The sequence below is a fragment of the Triturus cristatus genome, chromosome 3_1 (genome assembly GCF_964204655.1).
Source record: "Triturus cristatus chromosome 3_1, aTriCri1.1, whole genome shotgun sequence".
NCBI classification, from domain to species: Eukaryota; Metazoa; Chordata; class Amphibia; order Caudata; family Salamandridae; genus Triturus; species Triturus cristatus.
In genome coordinates, this window is record NC_140583.1 from 1,007,862,221 (window position 1) to 1,007,876,502 (window position 14,282).

The following is a 14,282-nucleotide window of genomic DNA, read 5'->3' on the forward strand; positions in this document are numbered from 1 at the left end:
ACTGGGGTACCAATCTGATGATGGCATCCAGGACAGGTTTGAGGAACTTGGATAGGGCTGGCTGTGAGACTCCTCCGACTCTGGCGGTTGTTGGTTGGAATGTCCCAGAGGCCAACAGGTGCAACACAGCCAGCAGCTTTGTCTGTGGAGGGATGTTGGTAATCTGCTGTGTTGGTACCATTAGCCTGTGGGCAATGATGGTTAGGATGCGGAGGATGGTTGTCCTTTTGAGCCTGTTGGTGGCGATGACATGCTCTGGTGTTAAGTCTGTGAGGCTGGTGCGTTTCCTGAAGGTCCGCTGTCCTTGTCTGTGCTGCCTCTGTGGTGGTCCGGGGGTTTGGGGGGCGGGGGTTAAGACCAGGGGGGTGGTGGTCCTGGGGGGGGGGGTTGGCTGTGGGTGTTGTCGCCCTGTTGGGGCCCCGATCTGCATGTTGAGTAGCTCCATGGCATATGTTGTTCTTCAAGTGTGACTGTGGGCTGGGCTCCCTTTATGCTACAGGTTGTCGTCTGACTTTGCACCTGGTCAGAGCAGGTGTAAATTTCCTGCTGTTAATGCGCCTTATTGCATGTTTTGTGATCTTTTCGCAGATCTGGCTAGTCGTTGAGAATGATTTGACGTGGTGTTGTCGTGGCTTTTTCCATGGGAACGCCTACTCTGCATCTCATTAGCTTTAGTTGCCAGGGTCATCTGTGGTGGTGTCCTTTGTGGCTGCTATCGCAGGTAAACTGGTGTTATCGGCTGTTTGCACCAGCTTGTGAATGGGGCGATAAATTTATCACGACTTTGGCTGCGCTAAAGTGCTGTTGACTCGGCGATAGGTCCTTTAGAATGTGCAGCTCAGTTGCAGCCTGTGAGACAAGAACAGGGAGAGTCTTGCATGCCCACCATGAAAAACTGGGCGGCCCATTAAGACAGCAGTGTAGGTGTTATGGCCCTAGGCCCTCATGCAGGACGAATGACCACACAGACACTAATGGGCATATGTACAAGCTCCTGTCACCACGAGAACGTTACATTTTGCAACATTCTTTTGGCGATTGAGGCTTCAACCTATTTATAAGGCAGTGTTAAGCCACTTAATGTGGCTTAACGCTGCATTGTAAATAAGACACCCTTTCACACTATGCTTAGCGTTCAAGGGGAGGGCAATAGGTGTTGCTGTGGGCGTTCCACCGCAACACCCATTGAATCTGACACTGCTTCCTATTTACAAAGGTGGCGTGAATAGGAGGCAGCGCCAGAATTAAGACCACGGATAACCTGGCCTTACCCTGGCGCAACGAGTAGAAACATTCCGCCTCGTTTTTGCTGTTTTCATGTGTGCTGCGTTGTGCAGCACACATGAATACAGCACAAGGCCAATGATTGTTTATGTACAGGAAGGTATCCCTTTCTGCACATAAACAATATTTTTTTTTAAAAGCTGTTTTGCAACTTCGGTGTGTGCTGCATTAAGCCATACACAGAAGTTACAAAACGGCATTTAAAGATTGTTTATGTGCAGGAAGGGGGACCTTCTTGAACATAGACAATCTTCCCCTGCACGCAGACACACTTGCACTATAGTGAAAGAGTGCCTGGGTTGGTGCTAGGCTGCTAAGGGTAGCGCCAGCGCAGGGGGAAATGAAGGGCTGCACCCTATTCTTATAAATAGGGTGCAGCCCTGCAGCCCAAAGTGGCGGAGAGAGGCGTTAAGCCAGGAAGGCTTACGCCTCTCTCCGCCACTTCCTTTGTACATATGCCCCTAAGATTATAGTGCTGGATCTGGCCCAGGGCAGGTGCACCTGGCCCCTTTTATTGGCAAGGTCATCTGACAGGTGACACCTATGATGGATGGGTATGGGCTGAGTGTAGAGTCCAGCCCTCTGGGAGGTTGGTTGCACAGGGCATATGCTGGAACACTAATACATGTCCAGCAGCAGATCACTATGTCCAGCACTTCTGGCAGCAGAGGACATTTTTCCTCTGGACTTCCGCCCCTGGGAAGGATCAAAAGCGTACAAGTTGCCTACAATGAATGTCAATAGGCCCCATTGGCTAAAATTAACCACTGCTGCTGCCTGTACTGAGTCTGTTCTATGTGTCTGTGAGTCATGCATCTCAAGGCAGAACTTGGAGGGCCTCTGCCATTTCATGCGTAGATGACTCTTCTGCATGATCTTTCGGTGTTGCCTTCCCTGACCTCTCACGTGAAGGGTTGGTCATCGACGGCGTTGGCAAAATTAGGAATACTGAGACTTTGGAAGAGTGTAAAGATGACATCCTATAGGAAATGGTCCGAAGACGTATGAACAGGCGCAGTATGAATAGATAATAACAGACTTTATTTTTTATTTTTTTATAAATTTCTTTATTTGCAGTTTTGCAGTTCACGACACACAGTAAAACAGTTCCAATTTACAAGCAATTCTACATAAGAATCCTCCCAGTGTCTGTCCAGCAAGATAATAACAGACTTAGCGATAATATGCAAAAATTCCGGGAGACGTGGGGTGGCCTTCTGTCCCCTTGAGGTATGCGCGGTGGGGGAGGGAGTGGAGGAATAGAGGGTTGGAGGACCGCAGAGTTTCTTCACGTGAGTAAGGAGGGGATGGAGGGATTTCATTTCATGTCAGCTTCTTAGACTGTTATTATGTAAATAATATGCATAAGGTCTTTTTGTTGTGAACAGTATCCATGGATGTAATAATGTGGCACTGTTTTTCATTGAAACCCAATACATAAATGGTATTTAAAAAATAGAGAGAGAGAGTCATGCACAGCTCCTGACTGTGGCATGCATTCAATTCATGTGAGGGAGGTTGATATACCAGCAGTTGAATCATCAACAAGCAGCTCATTCGGGGCTGACTTCTGGGCAGGGCTGGACTGGGTAACCAAAAGCAGTCTTGGCAAACATGCTTAAACTAGCCCCGCTCCCTCATGCAATCTCTCTCGTTCCATCCATTCAGCCTCACTCTCTTCTCTCTCTTTTCTCCCTCTCTGGTCGCTTTCTCTCAACCTTCTCCTTCACTCCCCCTCTCTCCCTCTCTCTCTCTTGCTGCCGCAATTAACCTTGGGGAGCTGGGGAGAGTGACAGAGGCCTCAGGGATGGCCCAATGCCCTAATAAACTGTCCTGCCCTGCTTCTGGGTTGGCTAATTGAGGTACTGAAGAGCATCATAACGTCAAGGCGCAGGGAAGGGACAGCTGAGAGTAGAATCCAAACCCCAGTAGATACCAGTCATCTCAAGTTACTAGTTAAAGCACAGTAGTTGAAGGCGGGAATGGATCAGGGGGAGGCAACTTAGAAATAAGCTACTAATTAAGAAATACATTTTTTAAAGGGCCATAAGAGGTGGAGTTACCCGGAGGGTATCTTATTCTGTCCAAGTAAGCCTTTTCCATGAGCATATCTCTAAGCCAGGAAGTATCTTTTGCTGCGGGTGGAGATGGCATTGAGCTGGCAAGCATGTCATCAGCCTGAGGGGTAAAAAAGTGTGCGAGAGAAGTAAACCAAGTGCATGTTAGCAGTTAACTTATCAGGCATATAACTGAGTCAGAACAAGCAACTAATCCTTAAATACATTCAGAGAGAAGGTGACAAGATAAAATAAAACTAAAGGGTCAGTTTTCTATTTATGTGAAGAATTTCCTAAGTGTTAACCTATTGCAAACACTGGTTGTAGGTACACTGTACACAGCAACACCATATGTAGCCAATGTCAGTTCAAGCAGCTAACCCCGGGAGCAGATCCAACAGACGGCCCACCCACATTGTCAGCCCTGCACACGCAGGCACGGACCCTGCCTAATCATTCTCTCGAAATCCCGACCACATGATCTCATAACAGGCCCCAGCACCGTGTATGCTATCGCAGTTTTAGGTTGAACCTAAGAGGATAGGCAATCATGAGTCATAGAGGTGCCTTTCCCATACGACGTTTCATGCACTCGCTAGCGTAAGCTATGATATGATCTCCCATGCCCATCCCCTAGTTTATACCTGCGTTACACCCCAGTTCATGTGCCAGATCAGGTATCTGAGACAACAGGGTATACACATCACGATATATCCATACGTTGTTTATGCTCCCCGTTGACGTATCACCAGTGTATAAAGATTATATGTAACACCATTGGCTGTACGATCTGACATAACTATTCAAAAGCGTTGTATGATGTACAATGTGTGAAATATGAAAATGGCAATAAAAACAGTACAGTGCAGTGGGTCAGGCAGGGCATCCGGGATACACACTTGGATGAAAAGAAAGTGAAGAGGTGGCACTTGGGACCTTGTTTGAATCCTACCGGTAAAGGAGAAAGTCTCTAGTGTAAAAGGAGGCTGTTCCAGCATCTCTATTTATATGAGAGAACTCCATCGACAGGTGCATTCGTGGGAACATTTGGAGTAGTGCAGCACCTGCAGACAAATTGAGTTTAGAAGCAAAGTTGTTGGGTTTGCTCCTGTGAGCTGCAGGAGCGTACCTTGGTGAGTAAGATTGGGGAGTGTGAGCTTCAAATGTTCCGAACAATCACCCTGGCATATAATGTTATTGTACATTATAGGAAGCATGGTGCACGCCAGGCACCTAAGAGGCAGTAGAAAGGGAGAGGAATACAGATTGATAAGAGTACTAAGTTAGAGAAAACACAATAGTTAGTAAAATAACCAACATTTTCGAGGAATTTCAAAACAGGGAGAGAAAGTGTGTATTTAAAAAAAAAAATTCTTTAGAGATAGTTTGTCAATGCTTAACACAATAATACACTAATAAATGAATACAACATCCTACTTATCCATATGATTAAGCAAATATTAAAACCGCATACAGTAAAATCAACGAGATTTGTATAGTACACCATTCCAGAGCAGCAGTCGTCCAATCTGATTTACAATCATGAATATTATTTAAATATATTTATCTAATCTAGGAACGTAGCAGCCACTTATGGTGTTTTAACTTGTATTCTCCCATAACGTCCTAAACGTCCTATAGGAGCCCGATTTTAGAACATATTTTCTTTCACACTCCTTAATCCTATCTAGTTTACTGAGGAGCTGTGGAAAAGTTGGGATGCCTTCGGCCTCTACCTTTGAAGAATCAGCGACAGGGCCACCAGAACCAATATATATATGATTGAATCGTGATTATTCAGGAAGAGCACTGCAGGGAATACTATCCTCCATGCAGGCAGTGCTCACCCAGCGCATCTCATAGCCAGTATCCCCTATGGGGAAATGCTGCGCATTAGACTGGTATGTAGCAATGAATACGAATTAAGGATTGCCCAACAGGCCAGCAAAAACAGATTTTTAGAACGGGGATACTCTGAGCACACTATTGATTCATCAATAAGCAGGTCCATGAAAGCAAACAGACAGGAATTTCTCAATGCCTATAAACAGGCCGACCCTTCAAACAAAGCCATTGAATCGACAAATCTAGATTCAACCAAGTCCCCTGAAAACTCATTTAGAATAATCACTGGATACAGTAAACAGCATAGTGAGTTATACAAAATCATTAATAGCAACTGGCCCATTGTCCTGAGCGATCCATTGATTGGCCCTAGTCTACCTCGTAAAGCATCTCTAACTTTTAGTAAGGCCCCATCGATGAGAGACAGACTAGTCGATACCAACCCGGAGATTATTGAAAAGACCACATGGTTACAAACCAATTGGGGTTTTTTCAAATGTAAAACGTGCAAATCCTGTACTCATGGTATTAACATGAAGGAATATAGGGATGCTTTTAGTGATAAAAAGCATCAAATCAGCAAGGTTCTTACTTGTAAGACTGAATTTGCGATATACGTTTTACAATGTCCCTGTGGGCTACATTATGTGGGAAGCACGAAACATGCAGTACATAAGCGCATATTGCAACATCTCCGGGCAATAGCAAATCCGGATAAAACATACCCCGTCGCTAGGCATTTTAAAGAATATCATAACAGTGACAATCAGAGTCTCAAGTATTATGTCATAGATGCGGTGAATGCCAGCAGAAGAGGGGGTGACCGTGAGTCCAAGTTACGTAAATTAGAAACCAGATACATATTACAACTGGACTCCAAGCACCCAGGAGGCCTTAATATCACAGAGGATTTACATACATGTTTACTTTAACTCAGTGGTGGTTTTTTCAATTTTGATAGTGGATCCCTTCGGGGATCTTTTAACTTTCTTAAATATTTATTGTTTTATTTATATTCAATAAATCTTATTGAGTATATCTATAGAAAATATTTTTTATGTGTTTTTACTAACTATACACGTTTGCGTTTGTCCATTCCTTCGACATACGCTTCTTTTTACCACCTATATCATTATTTATATTGAGTCCAGGATTGGACCATATATCTATTTTTTAACATGTATACAACACTTTTGTCAAAGCATCCCGCTTGACAATTATCTTCTACTCTGACAATGATTTATTGGGTCTGTGTTTATTTATGAACACATTTTGAATAACACTGTTTTTTATATATTTTCAAGTATCTATCTGTATAGACTATTGTTGATGTAGAACTATCTCAGTATTGCTGGGTTAGTCAGTCCCCCTATCCACTAAAGAGAAAAAGATCTCACGAAACTTTTAGACAATTTTTTCACGTAATACAAGGGTTCTATTTATTTACAAGCAAACATAAAATATAAGAGAAATGCCATCTTTGTCATGGTAATAAAATACCCAATAAATAGCCGTAGGGAGTAGATATGCCATTTAATATTAAATGGATGATACAAATTAGTGCATCTAACATTTTATTTGCACGTGTGAGGACAATTAGTATGTAAACGAGGTGTACTGAGACACAATATCGACTTGGGATTTAACCCATAAACGCACATTGAACGGAATAGACATGATTTATAATTGGATTTAACCAATAAATACATACTTAAGCAGTCATTATTATAATAGGTGGCATTTGACCGCTTTTCACAATTAATATTTTGTGCTATTTAACCGGTATCCAAATTTGCCCTATTTGCTAATTTGCGCAATTGTTTTTTAATTATTTAAAATAGTTTGATTTTTAAACAATTGTATTATAACCATTGTATGCAAGTCATTTCCGTTTTTAAGATATAATGTGAAACATTTGTGAATGCACTGTTTACATACTATCATATGATTGTGTGTTTCTTCTACCTCTATTCCCATAAACCTATCACATGCTTGAACTTTGAACTCTTACTAATCAGCACTGTCACTTTAAATAATGTGGTCTAGCTCAGTCACATTGTCATGTGATCAAGGCTCGGACGAGCCGAAACGTTATGGCGACATACTGCACCGAATAAATTTCTGCACGAATTACCTGGTCCGTGTCCGTATTTGCTTCGAGGCAGTTCTACGGAATCTGGTGATATATATATATATATATATATATATATATATATATATATATATATATATATATATATATATATTCCATATGAAACTGCTCCCAGTTGAAGACACCACACACAACGTTGGCTTTCACCTTTTATTGTCTGGGAGGCAGCAGCAGGCTAAGACACATCCTCACAGCATCGAGTAACACCATGTCTGCCATACGCGTTTCGGATATGTTCCTTGTTCACTGGCTGGCGTATACGGGGGAAAGGAGCAGCTTTGCTGATTTATAACAGATGGTTTCAAGTAGTGTTCCCGCCCCACTGGGCGTGTGCTTGCTAGGCATTCTGGGTGACGTAGTCCTTGGCATTGTGCTGTCCATAGTGGCTGTCGCTTTACCTTCACCTCCCCAAATATGATCCCGTTGGGTCGTTGTGCGGAAGCATCCCGCTCGCTGCTTTAGTGACGCCTACTCCAAACAGGTACGTTGTTCCGTTGTCTGTGCTGTGAGCACACGGACCTGCTTTGCACACAGTGGGGTGTCCTCGTGGTCAGAGCGGACCACAAATATTCCATATGAAACTGCTCCCAGTTGAAGAAAACACACACAACGTTGGCTTTCACCTTTTATTGTCTGGGAGGCAGCAGCAGGCTAAGACACATCCTCACAGCATCGAGTAACACCATGTCTGCCATACGCGTTTCGGATATGTTCCTTGTTCACTGGCTGGCGTATACGGGGGAAAGGAGCAGCTTTGCTGATTTATAACAGATGGTTTCAAGTAGTGTTCCCGCCCCACTGGGCGTGTGCTTGCTAGGCACTCTGGGTGACGTAGTCCTTGGCATTGTGCTGTCCATAGTGGCTGTCGCTTTACCTTCACCTCCCCAAATATGATCCCGTTGGGTCGTTGTGCGGAAGCATCCCGCTCGCTGCTTTAGTGACGCCTACTCCAAACAGGTACGTTGTTCCGTTGTCTGTGCTGTGAGCACACGGACCTGCTTTGCACACAGTGGGGTGTCCTCGTGGTCAGAGCGGACCACAAATATTCCATATGAAACTGCTCCCAGTTGAAGACACCACACACAACGTTGGCTTTCACCTTTTATTGTCTGGGAGGCAGCAGCAGGCTAAGACACATCCTCACAGCATTGAGTAACACCATGTCTGCCATACGCGTTTCGGATATGTTCCTTGTTCACTGGCTGGCGTATACGGGGGAAAGGAGCAGCTTTGCTGATTTATAACAGATGGTTTCAAGTAGTGTTCCCGCCCCACTGGGCGTGTGCTTGCTAGGCACTCTGGGTGACGTAGTCCTTGGCATTGTGCTGTCCATAGTGGCTGTCGCTTTACCTTCACCTCCCCAAATATGATCCCGTTGGGTCGTTGTGCGGAAGCATCCCGCTCGCTGCTTTAGTGACGCCTACTCCAAACAGGTACGTTGTTCCGTTGTCTGTGCTGTGAGCACACGGACCTGCTTTGCACACAGTGGGGTGTCCTCGTGGTCAGAGCGGACCACAAATATTCCATATGAAACTGCTCCCAGTTGAAGACACCACACACAACGTTGGCTTTCACCTTTTATTGTCTGGGAGGCAGCAGCAGGCTAAGACACATCCTCACAGCATCGAGTAACACCATGTCTGCCATACGCGTTTCGGATATGTTCCTTGTTCACTGGCTGGCGTATACGGGGGAAAGGAGCAGCTTTGCTGATTTATAACAGATGGTTTCAAGTAGTGTTCCCGCCCCACTGTCCGTGTCCATATTTGCTTCGAGGCAGTTCTACGGAATCTGGTGATATATATATATATATATAATCTACTGGCGGTCGCTAGTAGATAGTTATAGTTAGGACCGTGTTTCCATAGGAAATCCGCAACATTCTATTTGGAATAACTTTGGCGCCGGTTGACGAATCCTCGCGAAATTTTCAAAATAGGTGGGGCGCTCCGCTCCGCTCCTACCCTGAAAGTCTCGGGGGAATTCGTCAAGCGGGGGCTGAGAAAATAGGGGGGTCCCAAAACGCGTTTTCCCCATGCATTTTCCCATAGGACCTTTAGTCCGAGCTACAGCCCGAACGGCTGAACAGAATTACTTGAAATTTGGCAGAGAGGTAGTCCTCAGGTCAGAGATGTGCCTTTTGCAGGTCTGGTGTAAATCTGTTCAGTAGGTCCTGAGAAAATAGCATTTAAATCAATATAAATATCTGTAAGCGCGCTCCGTGCGCTTACGGTAAGCTTACCGTACGCGTACGGTGCCGTGCGCGAGCTCAATTCTGATTGGTGGTTACATGACTGTAAACATTCGAATCGGTTGAAATCAGAAAGTGTCGGCCGCCATTTTATGTCTCTCGCACTGAAAAACAAAGGTGGATAACGTGAAAAGGGGGCAACGAAGAGAGTTGCAGACCCCCTAGCCTTTGTCAGGGGGTCCACGAAGGACCAAAAAGTACGAAAAATACATTTAATAATTTTTTTTAAAAATCGCTGAGTGCGCATACGGTAAGCTTACCGTACGCGCACGGCAAAAAAAAATAATAAAAAAAAAAACGAAATAACAATCACATTTATTAAATAAATAGAAGTACCCGCAAGGGAGAAAAAAAAATTGTTACTGTGTAAAAAAAGGCGAGGCACGCACGGTATGAACTGCGCAACGTGGGCGCTCGGTGCGCGAAGCTCACCGAGCGCCCACAGCGCGCGCACGGTGCGAGAAGCGCACCGTGAGCGCAGGGTGTGCGCACGGTGAAAAACCAGAAAAAAAATTAAAAAATAAATACATAACTTAGCATTTAAAAAACCGTACAAATTCACTGAAAAAACCATAGGTTTCACACACGTTATAGTTAGGAATTAGCATTTAAAAAACCTTGCATATTCACTTAAAAAACCATAGGTTTCACACATGTTATAGTTAGCTGTACATTTCACTCGTAAAAAACCAATGAAATTCCACGTTATAGTTAGATCAGGTAACTATAACTTGCGCGACCGCAATCCACAATGTGTCATTTCAGATGTCATCATTGATGTGAAGAGTGATGTCACTGACCATGTCATGAGTGATGTAATATGTGACGTCATCAGCAGTTTATTGTGGGCGCGCAAGTTATAGTTACCTGATCTAACTATAACGTGGAATTTCATTGTTTTTTTATGAGTGAAATGTACAGCTAACTATAACATGTGTGAAACCTATGGTTTTTTAAGTGATATATATATATATATATATATATATGCTTTTTTTGCAGGGAGGTTGCTATTAGATCGGGAGAGTGTCCTAGTACCATTGTCTGGATATCTATCTAGCACCTGCAGTACTTTCAATATGTTGAGGCAGAGAAAGGGTGTATTGTGCATTTTTATCTTTGTGGATGAAATATTCCTGGTGAAATCCGACAGACACCTCTTGATACCCGACTGAAAGTACCAATACCCAACTATTTGTCAGAACATACATTTATTGGGGGGGGGTGTAACACCCAAAACACCCCCCTGAAGCTATTCCCCTGATGAGCTGTGTTAAAGGTCACACACAAGAGACTCTGGAGTGGATTCTGGTAGGGAGATGGCTCCAAGACCATTCGATCAAGGTTGGAACAATGTGCTCAAACATGCCTTAATGGGTAATGACCCGAGCTAGTCTGTGAAGAATGCATCGAGGTTGACTGAAGGGAATGCTAGGGAGCCTCCGAGAGACACAATTAATGTGGTGGAGTGCGTGGTGTCAGAGGGTCAGTATAAAACGGGGATTAGTAAGGGAGTGTGTATAAATAGAGGCGACAATACCTCACATTTTCAGTTAAACAATTAGCATTCTCAAGCCTTTGGAAATGGAGTAGGCAGCAGGATAAGGGGGGAAGATAACATTAACTTAAAAGTATGCATTCGTGGAGGTTTGGCCTGAGTCAGAAGGTAGATCATGGAGTATGTTAACATAGTGACCCGCTACAAATAAAGTGCAACCACATGACATGCACTATGTATTGTTGTCAGTTTCTTTGAATGCTCATGTGGCGGAAGAAAATTCCAAACCTGTGGCAAACTCCCAGAAAAAAAACGTTTGGTTGAGAGTTTGCTGCCTCTTGAAATTTGGGATGTCTCCGTTTTCAAAATTAAATATAGAGCAGTTGATATTGTGAATAATCAGACAAACCATAAAAGTTTAGGGTCATTTATGAGGTTTTCCCGCAGGGCAATGCCGCAAGCAATCTTGCTGCGCTGCCCCATGTCAACACAAAAGGGCATGAATGTGCTGTATCTATCAGATGCGGAGCATTCCTGTCCTTTTCCCCTGTGCACAATGGGCTGCCATGCGCCAAGGCAGGCACCCTTGCACGACGGTGCAAGGGTGCCTGCGTTGCAGGGCTGATTGATTTTGTGCAGGAAGGGATGCCTTCCTGCACAAAATGAATCAATTTAGGCAATTTCCTCTTTCTATGTATGCTGCATTCTGCAGCACATATAGAAAAGCATTGGAAATACAATGGGCATATTATCAAGCCAGGCGATACAATTATCGCCGCTTTAGCGGCAGAAAACTGCCACTAAAACGGCGATAATGGGCTTGATAATATGCTCTATGGAATTCCAATTGAAGCCCATGTTAGATGTGAAGGACATCTAACCTGAGCTTCAATTGGAATTCCATAGAGCATATTATCAAGCCCATTATCGCCGTTTTAGCGGCAGTTTTCTTCCGCTAAAGCGGCGATAATTTTATCGCCTGGCTTGATAATATGCCCCAATAGGTCTCGCAATTGCTTAATTCAGAGCTATTCACTATGTAAATGCGTTGTAAATGACAATGTGAGACCTAAAAAAGGTGCAATACATTGGAGTAAATCCCCCTCGCCCGGCAAAAGGCGGCAGCCAAATTAGAATGGAGCAGATACGCATCACCAGTTTGAGAACAAACAAGGTTCTGGTGGAAAAAAGTTAAATATTATTTTCACGTACAAAAGGAAGCGAATTTTCCTGCAAAGCACTGGTAACAGCTATGTTTTACTATTTAAAAATGACATAAAAAGATGGATAACATATAAGCATGAAAAATGATGCTAGACGATAAGCTTGAATAAATGCACAAGCCTTCTGAATTTACTTTTATTGAAACAAATAGCGTTTGCTCTAAATTGTTCGAGAGGCTTCTGTAGAGAGCCGTTCGCACTTGAGTGAAAAAACGTCATTCGTCGATGGCCGGAAACACTCCTGGAGACCTTCATCTGCCCGGAACGAGAGGTTTTCTACAGCCTCGATTTGGGTTCCTCGGAGACAAAGGGCCATGATTGTGAAGTCATCATCCTTGTGTGATGAAATGAATAAGAAGCTTGCAGGACTAAGCCACCAAATGAAAGATTCTGAGACAAATTAACAAAAAAATAGCATATGTTAACTAATACTATGTTGTTGTGAAAAAAACATTTCTGAAATTAATATGGGTAAACAAGATTACCTGGGAAATTGCCAACCTTCAGTTTGTAATTAAATAAAAGTTTTTTGTACTTTCCTTTAGTATTTATTTCAAGTGCCATACATTAGTTATCTATCTTCTTAAAATGTCCACCACTGATGCAAGGGCCAGGGAACGTCCGGTCAGTTGACTTCCAGCATAAGGCAGAACGAGTCCCAGCCGGTGAGTCTTGTGCTCCTGCCGTAACATGACCCAACTGTGTCTGCCTACTCGCCGTGGCGTATCCTGCGAGGCTTGCCATAGACCGAAAGTGAGTGAGTGCGGGAAGTGGAGCGGGGCGGTGAGCGCAGGAAGACCCTGGCCACGCCTCTCATGTATGGCTCACAGCGCTGCCCTGCCATAGACACTGGCAGTTCCGGGGATTCTTGGCCTCTAGAAGCGCCCGACGCACGGCCCGAGGGCTAGAGATGAAGCACGTGTTAAATTTTCAAGTTAACGAGCAGGGGTTAGGTGGGGCACTAAGGCCCGAGCCCGGTAGAGAACGTCCATAGAGTCCAGTACGTTGACTGGGTAGATACCCTCTGACTCCTCTCCTTTCATCTGGTGACTCGTTTTTACAATAGCGCCCTTTCCCCCCACCTTCTAAGCTCCCCCATCAAAACCGATATTTTAACTTCGCTAAGCAGGCCGGGAGAAATATGTGTGGTTTTAAGTCCCAGCAGTGCAGAGAGCCATTGTAGGACAAGCTGTCGCCATTGCGCAAATGAGGGTAAAAAAGTGCTCACAGAGTAATTGACGGAGACGGCATCACGCCACAAGCAAAAGATCCAGTCCGGGTGGGTGGGGCCTAAAGGAGACAGGGCGTCACCAAAAAGCCTCACTTTGAATCGGAGGCCAGCGTTTACCATAAAGGATGACGCTGGCCAATAGAAAGGATGGGCGGAGCTTTCACTCCACTTCCGAAATCAACTCCACAACAATAGATCTTGTAGAGCGAGCAGCGGATGCGCTGCAACGCTAGGCGAGACCTAAAAAAGGGGGAAAAAAGGATAAATGAACAATTTCTCCTCGTTGCACCTCCTTAACGCCACCCCTGGGGTGGCATTAGATCCTGACGCATTCCCAGGTTTACGATTTCTCGCAAATCTGGGAATACTTCACGTTCCATGGGAGCACCCACAGCAACACCCTTGGAACACCCCTTTAATGTAGTGGGCACATATTTACAACGCCATGAAAAGCCACATAAAGTGGCTTTATGTGGCCTTGTAAATATGCTGCGTCACATTGCACCACCGGAACGTCAAAAAAGTGACGCTTCGGCAGTTCAAAAGTGTCGCAAGCGGCCTCATAAATGAGGGCCCAACTTTGATCTGAGGCCAAACTAGGACACCTAAGCAACTTCAAAGAGCTTACGGCGAACGGTTACCCATCCTCAGTCCTCAGAAATATTTAGGTCTCAGTTTTCTTTCTACTGCTTTGCTTACAGCCCGGTATATTTGCAAAAGTATAAGTGTCATGTCCAAATTTTT